A 14,140-nucleotide genomic window follows, 5' to 3' on the forward strand; every position below is an offset into this window, starting at 1 on the left:
CAGAGTCTCACCAAATTGCTCAGGGCCTCCCTAAATTGCTGAAGCTGGCTTTGAACTTGTGACCCTCCTTCCTCAGCCTCCCAAACCACTGGAATTATAGGCATGTGCCACCACACCAGGAAGAAACAAGCATTTTTTTTTTTTTAGACTCTCGTTGTTTTTTTTTGTTGTTGTTGTTTTGTTTTGTTTTTGTTTTTCCTTCTGTTTTATATTCTTTCTATAAAATTCTGCTCTTTCTGGCTGATAATTATTCACCCTTCAAGGCCAAATTCCACTCTCTGTTCTTTAGGCAAAATTAATTATTTCTTTTTTTTAATTCTTACAAGATAATTATATCAAATTTTATTAGTATTATATGGTTGTGCTTTTGTCTTGCTTGCTAGACTGAGTTTCATTAAGATTTTTGGACCATATATTTTTTTTACTCTGGTCACTACCATATGCTATTCACACTGTAGACGGTCAGTAGTAGTTGATAATGTAATTGACATTTGAGAATTTGCTTATGTCTCATCAAAGAAAAAGAGACAAAATTATTTAGGAAATATGTAGTATTGTAGGGGTTCATACAAGCTATGAGGCAAAAAAGAATAAATATGAGGAAAGATTTAGCCTCTATTCACCAATGTTATCTATCTCCTAGTGAAAATGGAAGAAAATGAAATATTTGCCTACACAGTTTATTAATAATGGACAAAAAAAGAGCCAAAGTGACTACTTTCTATTATCAGCGGCAACATTTCAAAGCAAGTGGGCATATTTTGATCATTTAGTTTTTTCTTGCTTCTTACCTGGGCGGGAACTTTCTCAAAGTCAGTGACAAGGAAGAAATTACACAGAAACAACATTTTCTTTACTGCCCTTTGGTTTAGTCTTTGCAAGATGCAAAGTTTTCCCAACTAGTAAACTCCTTGCTGGTAGAGAGAGGTCAGCACAAGCAGAAGATCAAAGATGTCACCTTTCACATCTTTGACTATGGGACAAGATCAAGAGTTTTGTAGTGCAGCAGTGAACTCCAAGTGGAGCCAGCGCATTTTAGAGTCTGTGTGAGAACATCCACTGAAATGTGGAAAGAAAATAAAATGTAAACATCTATATGTCTATTTATATGTACTGAAGAAGTGACAATTCATCTACAATTAAAAGAAGGCTTGACACCTAATGCCCCCTCAGTTGACTAGAGGAATTCTCAGTAGAGTAAGAAAAATATAGAACTCAGAGCTTCAGTAGATATTTACATTTAGTTTCTTTCAGTTTCCTGGCACATCACAAGTCATAAAACCCAAATAAAAAGACAGATTATCTTGTCTTATTTTGACCACATTTACCCTTTCCTTCACAAAATGGAATGCAAATGTAAGCAAATAATAATACAGATAAAGAAGAAGATAAAGATAAAATACTTTAATGAAGACACATCCAGAGGTTAGACAGTGGGATGGGAGAGAAGAAATGGAAAGGACTCTGTCAATTAACCCCTTGAAGCAAACAGAGAAATCACCTCAATATGGCAAAATATAGAAGACAAATGATGAGACATAGTGAGAGAGAAATGGAAAGTAAATAGGTAATCCAGTCTCTAGTTAAAAAGAAACACTGTATCAAGAGCAGGATTAAATCAATGTTTTTTTATATATATTTAATATTGGAAAGACCTCAAAATAAGATGTATTGTCAACTGAGAGTGTTTTCCCCTCAAGGGTCTACAAAAAGTCACACATGGGCAAAAGCTGAAAACAAGGAGGCTCAAGACTTAAGTTTGAGATATTGACATCATTTTATTATTGGTGTGGTTTTAGCAATACACTAATGAAGGATTAGTGTTACAGGACCAGAATCAGACAAATTTATTTTCCGTTCTTATTTTGAAATTTTTGCTTTATTTAGTGGATACATAGTTTGTAATGGTTTGGATGTGAGGTGTCCCCTAAAAGCTAAGGTGAGACCATGCAGGGATATTCAAATGTGATAGTTCGGTTGTAGGAACCTTATCTGGATCAGTGCACTAATCTACTGATATGGATTAACTGGATTGCTAATTTTAGGTGAGTGAGTATGGCTGGAGGAGGTGGGTCACTGGGGAAATACTTTGGGAGCTTGTATTTTGTCCCTGGTCACAGAATCCTCTCCTTCCTTGTTACCATGTTCTGAACTGCTTTCCGCTTCCAAGCCCTTCTGCCATGATGTGTTACCTCACCTGGGGCCCAGCTAACTATGGACTGAACGTCTGAAACAATGAGCAGAAATAAACCTTTCTTCCTCTACATTGTTCTTTTCAGGTCTTCTGATCACAGTGTCAATAAAGCTGACGAAAACATAATTATACATAACCAGTAATGTGATTTGTTCATTTTCAGGTAGTATATTGATTGGAAAGATCAATTAAAAGAGCCTAAATTTGAAAGCATAAGCATATTCTTTCCCTGTAGGAAACTGACTTGAACTGCATAAGCTGCAGTAAATGACATCTTACACAGTGCCCAAGGACAGAGCCCATCATTTTTTTCACTTCTTTATTTGAGTAGAAATTTCAGTCATAAGTAAAATAGATTACCAAAAATTTCCATTATGTGTGTCTTTCTAGAATATGGATGTCTTAGAAGTCAAATTGATATGGAATAACCTAGTGGAAACTAATATATACATTTAATTTTAAGAGATATTGCTATTCATATTTTAATATATTTAAAATTGGGCTGTTTCATCCAATGCAATGGCATACTTTACTCTTAGTGTGGAGACAGGTGTGATGTAGTTATTCTCTACACATGCAAAAACTTTGTTATTTTTTTCTGGTCATTTTAGCAGACTACATCCTCCACTCACAAATTTGAGGAAGCTATGAATTCTATTTGTCATCTGATAACCTTCTGCTGACATGCTTTAGTGAGAAGAAAGCAACAGTACCAACATATTAAGAATTGCCAGCAGCTTAGGAGACAATAGAAAACACTTAAAAAATGCTGTATTATCAATTCTCTTGATGTCCCAGAGGACAATATTGTGCAGAAAATATAAATATTACTTAAGTCAAGTCAAATAATGCTTCAGAAAACTTGAATAGCAAAAAATATAGGAATTATTAGTTCAATTAGTTTTTTATATTTTAATTTTTATATATGATCAATAACAATATACAATACCTTTGTCAAAATATGATAAAACTACTATTTTGATAATTATTAAAGAAAATTTCCAAATGATGAGAAACTGTACATCAGTAAAATAGGTCATGATAGCTTTGAAATGGACAGTCTCTTAGATTAGAAGATGCACAAAATTTGTTCTTACAATTGGGATGATGCTGAAAAATCTCTTAAAAATGCATCAGCATTGTTTTCCTACAGTGATACTTATTAGCATCTTAGATTTTTTTATTATTTTTTTATCCATACTATATTGCTAAACAGGATTTTCAATTTCCACCTTTTTGGATGCTGGACTGCTGGACTGATTTTACTATGTTCCTTCTTTTCATTGTAGTTTTCTTTCTGTGTTTTGTTCACAGGAGCTCTTAATATAAATGTGAAGGTGCTGTATAAACACAATTGGGCAAGTACATTAGAAAATCGAAATACAAGTGAAATAAGAATCATACACAGTCAGGTAACAAATTACAAACACATGCTCTTAAAGCAGGAAATTCCCCAGAAAACATCTTCTCTATGTTTTGTAAAGAGAGCATAGAGCAACTTAATTTATATTAAGACAATTCAGCAACATCAGAAATGACTTCTACATATCATAGTATCTGTATACCTTTCATTAAATGCTGGTATTTTAAATTTAATCTCCTTCCATTCTATAAGAACCTATACTATGCAAAAAATAAGAATGCACTAAGATTTAATGCATCTTAGTGCATCTTATCAAAATTTCCTTTTCATTATGCTTCATGGTGATAATAATAATTATAAAATTGGAAAGCATGCATGCTCAGTGTACCCAAAGCCACTTCATACCAATTACAATAGAAATATGTGCTGAATATTTCATGCTTCTCTTCTCTCTTGAGGATAACACCTTTTGTAATTTCCATATGTCATCCAGTTAACATGACAAACAAAGAAGTTGAGGATTTCAAGCACAGTAACAGAAGTGAAAGATTTTGATTGACTGGTACATTATAACTTTTATTACATACTGTGGACCCAGGATGTTATAATAATTAGCCTGTCAAGTCAATTGTTACTCTTCATTAAAAATGAATATAAGAGAGCAATTAATCTCACGACTTTAGCTTCATTAAGACGTTCTGTTTTTATAGTCAGATGCAGTTCAGTGTCTCAATTTAAAGAATGTATCATTTTCTAATAGAAGGTTTCACCTTCATTATTTTGATTATGTACTCAAATGGAAAAATGTAAGCTTATGTAATAAGTGCATAAAATTCTTTCTTTTTTATCATATGCCTTTTGAAATTCATTATAGATACAAGAGATCTTTCCTTACTCATTTTCTTCACCTTAACATTATGAGGCTGTGGACTCAGAATGTCATACTCTTTGAAAGTGAGTCATTTTTTTCTGAAAATGCTGACACCCACAAAAGTAGACTCAGCTCCAGGACTTTTCTACAAGCCCAAGAAATATTGCAAAAGAAAAAAAGATATTAGAGCTGAGTTTTTCTTACATAGTAAAGGTTAGATGAGCAGTAATAAAAAAAATCTCCTATTGGTAATTGCTTCTCAACTTAGACTATGGACAGAGTGACTGCTTTTGGGGATTGAAAACTAGCAGGTAAAAATTGTGGTCCAGATCATAGAGAAGATATGGGCTATGCTTCTGCATTTTAATGAAATAAAGCCAGATATAATAATGGTTAAAAACTAGTTGTTCCTTTTATTCACTGACAAGAAATCCCATAATATAAAATAAAGCGAAAAAGGAGTCTGCATGGCCAAGAGACATTAGAGGAAAGGCTGAACCTCAGACCCACAATACAGAATGGATCTTGGATGGCAGGCTATTTTGTCAATTCCTTCACCATTACTCAACTTCAACAGATTAAATTCTATACAGAAAATGTCATGATCTCCTTTGAGAATATCTCAAACCTTTCACTGTTAGCAAAATGTTATTTATAATAACCTGATGATATTACTACCACTATATATGGAAGCCAACATGATGCAATATAAAAAAATTATTTAAACAGATCTAAATTTGAGTCATGTTCCCCCTTCTACCTGAGTTGGTTGACCTAAGATAGATGACATACACTCTGAGCTTTAGTTTGATCTGCTATTATTTAAAAATGATTTGTCATCCCCTAACTGAAGCAGAAATTTAATCCCCAAAGTGATATGTGAATGATATTAACAGGGAAAAAAACTTAATCTACTATGGCATTTTTAGGTGAGGCCTTTGGAAAGTAATTAAAATAGGTTAGGTGAATAAGGTGGAGCCCACATGACTGAATCCTGGTGGTTTTGAAAGGAGAGAGAGAGAGACCACATAGACATGGAGACAAATGAAAGTTCCTGCCATGTTAGGATGTAGCCTCATGGTCTTTCACTAGAGCCTTTATAGTGCTGTTTTTACTTGCAGCCTATAAATGTGTGAGCTAAATGGATAATTATTCATTATAAAGTGACCAATTCGTTTATATTGATGAATTCATGAAAATGGACCATTACAATTGGCATTAGCTTTCTTGGACCTTCATAACAAAATCACACAGACAGTTTGGTTTTAACAACAGAATATATTTCCCCATGGGTCTGGAGATTATATGCCTTGGCCATCAAGGTGTTCATAAGTTTAGCTTTTTCTGAGGTCTGATTCCTTAACTTCCAAATGGCAGCCTTTTCCCTGTGTCCTAACATGGTCTCTTCTCAGTGAGTGTGCCTCCTTGTCTCTCTGTATGTCAAAATTTCCTTGCTTGTTAAGAACACCAGTCATATTGGATTAAGGTTAACCCTAACATCTTCATTTTATGTTAATCAAAGGTTTAAAGGCTCAACCTCCCAATGTAGTCCCATTCTGAAGTACTGGGGGTTAAGGGCTTCAACAGTTGAATATTAGGGGAATTCAATCCAGCCCATGGTGCCATATCTACATAATTATAATAACAGTATGACAACTCTCAGAGTTATTGTAAAAATTTAATTAACCAAAATGTATGAAGTATCAGCTAAAATGTATCTTACACATGGTAGACATTCAATATAACTTTCTTCAATTACTTCCTAAACCGTAAATCATCTAGCCTTAGAATATCTCAGGTTGTGGTTTGTTCTCTAATGAGAGTATGGTCAAAGAATTAAAATCTAGCAAAGGGTGGCATTTTGGATATCTTCAATGCATATGTGCCATAGATACTCAAATTAAATATAAACAAAACTATCCTGTCAAAACAAAAACACTGTATTTACTAGTTCACAGTGAAAATCACATGTATTTCATCAAGTCAAAGAAGTTTGTTTTCCATTTTTTTTTCTTTTTCACTGCTTCTAGACATGATGGAGTTCAGTCTGAACTTCAGTTTATCTTCTGTATCTGCACTGTCATAATGATGAAAATGTTGTAACTCATTACTGTTCCAAATAGTGACCCCCACCCACCTTGGCACTTGAAATACGGCTAGTACAATTTAGGAACAGAAGAATTTATTTATTTCAATTTATTTTTTAAATTTAAGTTTACTTTAGTTAATTCTAACTTACATAGCCACATGGCTATTAGCTGTCATATTGAACAATTTAGTTCTATATCATATTCCTCAGATTTGGTTTAATTTGTGAATAAAATAAATTATATTTTCTGTAGATTCCATGGCTAAAAAATTTGCAATAGAACTGGAGTTGTTCCTTCAGAAATATTGCTTATGGCACTATAGAGGCCAGAATTTTAATGCTAATAATTCTTTAAATGTTAACTATTAACCATTATACAGTTGATGTGTGCCAAGTAAAACAGAATCAATAAGCTCCCTGAAGTTAACATTTATGACAACTGTGTTAGCAAAGTTGATTTTCTGAACTTGCCAAGTACATAGACTTTGTAAAGTGAGCAGATATTTACTTTGCTTCTGAAGGAATCTATTTAGTCCTTGCCCCAAATAAATTTGCTGATACATTCACTAAGTTGATAATGGTCCAATTTTTTAACATAGTTTGAGTAACAGAGTTCCTTAGTTCAGACCTTCAGGGATAAATTGCAGATCATGCTTACTTGGAACACCTGGATCAACTACTTGTAATTAACTCTACTGTTGAGAACAGTTGGAAATCTTGCTAAACATGAGTTTTGATATTTTTTTTCCTCTTAATTGACCAAACTCATGCACACTTTATCATTCTGTAGACCAGAGTTTGGCAAAATTTTCTCTAGAGTCAGATTGTAAATATTTGCAATTTGTAGGCTAAGAGGCAACAATTAAAAATACTATAGAGGCACCAATATAGTCATTTATAAATGTAAAGTCATTCGCAGCTTGTGGACCACACGAAATCAGGAAGCTGAAAAGATACTGCCCATCAAACATAGACTCTCAACCCCTAGTATTATTTCTGGATTGTTAATAGTAACATAGGATTGTTTCTTAATGTGTGGGACAAAATTTGTAGCCATTATCAACCAAGGTTTAAGTGACAATTAATCTCTCATTTTACATATGTAATTTTTGTTAACTTTTTAAATATTAAGTAATCTGACAAAAATTCAGGTTAAACAGTTATTGCTAATGAGTTGTGTCATATGCTCAGTGCTACTCAAATTTTAGATATCAAAATGTATATTGACATTTCTAAATGACATTTATAGGAAATTAAATGTCAATTAAAAATCCAAATAGACAACAGAGCCTCTTTCTTAACTTGTTAATTTAATATTCATATTCAAAAAATATGTATATAGTCGGAACATTCAAATTATGAAAAAAAAATAAAAATCACATAAAGTGCTAATTATCGAGTGCTTCTAATGTCTCCCACAACCACAGTGGAATTCCCTTGTTTGATTCTTATTGAAAGATTGGTTTCCCATGAAGACACTCACAGAAACTTCAAATAAAAAAAAGAGATTGTTTCTTCTTTTCCTGTTTACACATCTCACTACAATGCTGACTACAACACTATGCCATCAGTTGACTGAATTCCTTCTCATCCCTATTTCCACAATCAAAACCAAATATTTTCGCTTTTGCAAAGTTGTTTGATTTTAGCCATGTTTACTTTTTTAAAAAAATGTTTTTATTTGTTCATTATAGTGATACATAATAGTGGATTTTGTTTTTACATAATTATGCATGTATGGAATATAACTTGCTCCATTTCAGTCCCCAGTGCTTCTTACATTTTCCTCCTCCCTCTCTCTTTTCCCCTTCTTCTACATGACCTGTCTTCCTTCTATGTATTTATTGTTTTTTTTTAATTGATTCTGTAGAGCTATACATAAAGATGAAATTTGCTATGGTACATTCCTATATGTGCATAGCATAATTTGGTCAATTCTGTTCCTTAGTTCCTTTCTTTTGCCAACCTTACTCCCTCTCAATCCCGCTCCTCTACTCCATTGGTCTTGTTTCCATTTTCATGGGATTTTCCTACTTTTCCCCCTTACATTTGTCTAGCTTCAAGATGTGAGAGAAAATATTTGAACCTTGACTTTCTGAGTCTAGCCATATTTCACTTATCATGATATTCTTCAGTTATATCCATTTACTTCTAAATGCCATAATTTCACACTTCCTTATGATTGAGTAAAACTCCATTGTGTATATGCCCTTCTTTATTCATTCATCTCTTAATTGGCAAGTGGGGTGGGTCCCCCTCCTTAGTATTTATCCAAAAGAACTAAAATTAGAACACTATAATGATACAGGCACATCAGGGTTTATAGCAGTGCATTTCACAACAGCCAAGCTATGAAACTTTTACTTTTTACTATGGCAAATGTTATCACCTTCTATGCCCCACTCACAGATTTCTGTTTCTTCACTCTGAATACAAGAAAAGACAGTTGCTCTGTCACAATTTGAATAACAGCCCATTCTTCCTCCCTGTCTTTGGATAACTCTTCTATCACATGCCATGGTACTGTCTCTGCTTCCTGCAAGCTCAGCTGTAATATTTTTTTATTAATCTATTCCCATTGATAAAATTAAACTTGCTGCATTGTGTTCCTTAATATGGGTGTATAATATTTAATAACACATAAAGTCTTGGGTTTTTCACAATTAACTTAGCTTTTCAAATACTTTTAATGGTTTTCTGACCATTAAAAATGATATTTTTACTATACTGAGTCTTCTTATCCCCAAATGCAGTAGTTCTCTCCATTTATTCAGGTCAATTTTTATGTCCTTGAAAAAAAAATTAAGGTATTAAACATCTGTTAGGTTTTAAGGTTCTGTAAGGAATTTGGGGTAGGTGTGAAGGCAATGCATTTTATTATACTATCCAATTTGTTATAGCTGGCATCTTTATGAGCTGGCATCTCATAAAGTACTAATTATCAAATGCTTCTAATATCTCCCACAATCACAATGGAATTCCCATGTTTGATTATTATTAAAAAAATTAGTTTCCCATGAAGATGCTCACATTAACTTCAAATAAAAAAAGAGATTGTTTCTTCTTTTCCAGTTTATATATCTCACTACAATGCTGACTACAACACTATGCCATATAGTTGACTTTAGTGGTAAACTTTTTATAGTAGATACCTATTCATCATAATAAGAAATTAAGGTTTTCTTTTCTTGTATTCTGATATGGCTAAGAAGATTTGTTCAGTTTTGTTTACCTTAATCATGAATGAATGTTAAATTGCATTGGATTTTTAATGTATTTGCTGAAAAGTACATGTTATACCTTTTAAGGTGATACGATAGATTGTATTGATAGGAATTTTAGTATAATTCTATACTTTTCATTCTTAGAATGATTTTTAATTGTTCACAACTAATATATTTAATATATATCTAGTATAAGTAGTTTAATCTATAAATAATTATTTGATGTAGATTTTTTTAAAAAATTGTTGTCATAGGTGGAAATTATCTATAATTTTCTTTTGTTGGGCCAGAACTATCTGATTTTCCTTGGCATTTACCAATCAAAATGTGCATTTAAAGTCATTTGGGCCTGTTGCTGTTTCAGGGTATTAGTGGTACAGTCAATAGCATAAAAAGAAATGTAATTAGTATAATTATATCAATATAGAATAATATATCAATATAGAATTAATTACAGTTGTCAACACCTTTTCATCTTGGTAGCATCAATATTACTTTAAGATTAGTGAGAAACAGAAATTTATTAAGAGCTATCTTTGTGATCTCAGAAAAGAGAAATGACAGAGAAGAGCAGGGCCAGGGGACATCTCTCAGGTAAAACGGTCTCTAATGTTTCATCCAGGAGGGTCAATGTGGCCCCTTGGTCCCTAGGCAGCTCTAATGCATTCCTGTGGAGAAGTCCAAAGCAGTTCACAGACCCCGTCCAGCAGCTGTTCCACATAAGTGAGGTATGGTGTGATCTGTCATTCTTCTTGATTTTTGTCTGTGTCTCAGCTGACCACTTACGTTGGAACAACTTTTTTTTTTCAAAGTCTAGGTTGTGTCTGCCTTTCTTTCATTGGAGTCACTTTGCTTCTCTATCTTTAGCGTAAGCAGAAATCAACATGGCACACAGCAAGAAAATTTCAGAATTCAGGAAGCAATCCTCCCAGTCACCTGCTTCTAGCCCTTGCTGTTTTCACAAAGTACAGACTCATGTCCCACCATGGGGTGGCTCAGTAGAGAAATGAGATACACTAGGAGGACTTGCTTTACTCTCACTACACATCCTAAGTAGCAACACCAACTAAGAATGCCATTATAAACAATAAACAAACAAAACAAAAACAAAATAATCAATATTTAAAATAGTCCCCCGCCCCAAAAAAAGTCAAATACCCAATATCTAAAGACCAAAACCAGAACCAGCAAACAACCAATTAAGCTAATAATCTGTGAGCCTCACAGATTACAACCATGATCTCCCTGTGCTTACATAGTCACTGCCATGGTCTTACAGAGGTGTTGTTAGAACACCAACAAATTGGTTTCTTGTGAGGTCACAGCTTGGCCCAGTCATGGTTAAGTATAACCCACAATTGTCTCATTTTTGGCCTCCAGGACTATTTCCAGCTTAATAATAAGAAAGGACTCCAGAAACTTGCTTCAGTGGGCTATAAAGAATGATATTTACTTGTGCAGAAATAAAAATCCATAGGACACTTCAATGGCCTTTTAAAATCTGAAAACCGGTAATAACTTTGGCTCTTAAAGATTTCAGCATCTATATGTGGATGCTAACCCACAGCAAGGGAGGGTCTGGAGGGTAAAAATAGAAGTCCATTGGATTAGACAGAGGGAAGCCAAGGGAAGGAAGGGGAGGAGAATGGTAAGGACAGAGAATTAATCAAACATAACTTTCCTAACCTTGTATTTGAATACAAAAACAGGGTAACTCTGTATGATATACAACCACAAGAATAGCATCCTAATTAGAAAAAGTCATACTCCATATATGTATAATATGCCAAAATGCATTCTATAGTCATGTATAACTAAAAAGAACAATAACATAAAAATAAATAAAAACTTTAAAATTAAAGATCATGGGGAATAAAAGATTTCATCATATATACACTCAAAGTATTCAATTCCTTTATCTTTCCACTCAGAAGGGTTGGTGTCAAAAAGATGATAACATTTTAGTCACATTGTGATACTATAACAAAATGCTCTGTTACTAAGACACTGTAGGACATTTTTTAACATGCATGGAGCTAAGAGGAATGAGGCTTTTATCAAAATTTCCCCATAAGGTTTTCATCAAATTTCTCATCAGAAATTTTGGAACCCAAAAGGCAATTGGTTGATATATTCAAAGTGATGAAGGACAGCCTGTCATCCATGAATCCTATGGCCAGCAAAAGTGTCCTTCCCATAGGAGAGAGAAATGGAGGCATTCCTAGATAACTCAGTTCCTTAATGCTGTTGTTTTAAAACACCTTAGGCTGGGCAATTTTTCACAACAGGAATTGACTTCTCATAGTTCTGGAGTAGGACAATATGCAAGGAGATTCAGAGTGTGAAGAAGGCTTGCCTACTCTTTCTTCTTCTATCATGGCAATTTATCGCTGTGTCCTCACATGTTGAAAATAGCAGAAGAATCTAACTCCTTCAAATTCTGTTCTGTTCTTTTCTCCCTCCCTCCCTCATTCCTTCTCTCCCTTCCTTCCTTCCTTCTTTTCTCTCTATTTCTCTTTCATCTTGTACTGGCTGTTGAAGCCAGCACCTCACATGTGATAGGTAAGCACATTACCACTGAGCTACATCTCTAGCCCTTTTGACTTTATTTCGACACAGATCTTACTAAGTTGTCCAGGCTGGCCTCAAACATTGGTCCTCTTACTTCTGTGTGTGTGTTTGTGTGTGTTTGTTTGTTTGTGTGTGTGTGTGTGTGTGTGTGTGTGTACTGAATCAGTGCCTTGTGCATGCTAGAAAAGCCCTCTTGTTAAAGACACACATCCTTCCAGGAGGTTGAAGTCTCATGACTTAAGAGGCTACCTCATGACCTATCTCCTAAAGACCTCATCTCATAATACTGCTGCATTAGGGTTCAAGTTTTAAGAGGAATTTTGGAGGGACACACATATTCAAACCATAGTAGCAGGTAAATAAGTGTTGAGGGAGTTGGTCACTACTAGATGTGTCTTGTGTGAAGGGAGTTCTTCAGGTTAAGCTTCAGAACACTGGGAAAAAATTCAGAGTTGGATAAAGACAGAAAGATCTCTGGAAAGAGAAATTCATGAAAATTTTTAAAACTAGTATTCATGATAGTCTATATTATTTAAGAAACTAATTTAGAAAAATAATATCTAATTAGTCCATATTATTAAACAAACAATGCATACACATGTAAATATGTGACCTCAGTAACTAAGGAGGGATAGAATTGGAGCTGTATATAATAAGTATTTTGTACATTATTAAAATTAGACTACTCTAGATTCATATCAGAGTGGTATCACTTTCACATGTTACATGTAACACCCATGAAAACTATTAAGTAATAGCTATAATACATACCCCCAAAGAAAGCAATGGGAATTCAAATGTTTTACCAAAAATAAATAAATAGGAAAGGACTTAATGATGCAGGAATTGAGGTTCAAAAAAGCTGACAGACCTATAGGAAACAAGCAACAAAATGACAGAAGGCACTCCTCCCTTATTAAGAATTGCTTTAAGTGACAATACGTTAAACACTCCAATATAAAGACAGGCAGTAGTAGAAGGAAGAGAAAATATGACCCAATTTTATTTGTATAAAAACTAACTGAAGAAGAGCATCCAGCCCTTGTAGGATCTTGGAAAGAATTTTCTAGGCAGAGGGTTGGAAGGATAAGAAGGCCTATATGTGTGATCCCAGTGATGAAGCAGAAGCAAATGGATAGCCCCCTATGGACTAGATCAAGATCAGACTGAGAGCTGAGTATTCTGATTTCCATTTTGCAGATGAGGATACTGAAGGTAGGAGAGGTTGAGTCACTCTGCTAAGTTTCTTTCCTCATAACCTAGTTTCAAAGTCTTCACTCCCTCCAAACATGGTACGTGTGTCACACTGACATGTGTGTTGAGTTACTTACCACCTAGGTATGTACTTGTGGTTTCAATGAACATGCATATGGAGACAGGTTGATTAGATATATTTAGTAATTTAGTCCATTTCTCCAACAAGTACATCAGCTTCTGGCTCCCCTAAATATCACTGGTTCAAATACTAAACAGTCAACAGAGGATTTTTTTCCTAAAGCACCCAGTCAGTTGGATGTTTTTGTCCTCTTGAACATGACTTGGTTCTGACCCAGAAAAGCTTTTTCTACTTCCTATGTAAGGAAAGGACAAAGGATACTCCAGAATCAGGCTGAATAAACACTAAGCGAAATCTTTTTTTTTTTTTAATTTTTTATTGTGGGTTGTTCAAAACATTACAAATTTCTTGACATACCATATTCCACACTTTGATTCAAGTGGGTTAAGAACTCCCACCTTCACCCCATACACAGATTGCAGAATCACATCAGTTACACATCCATTGATTTACATATTGCCATACTAGTGTCTGTTGTGCTCCGCTGCCTTT

This window comes from Marmota marmota, unplaced genomic scaffold, assembly GCF_001458135.2.
Source record: "Marmota marmota marmota unplaced genomic scaffold, marMar, whole genome shotgun sequence".
In the NCBI taxonomy this organism is placed as follows: Eukaryota; Metazoa; Chordata; class Mammalia; order Rodentia; family Sciuridae; genus Marmota; species Marmota marmota.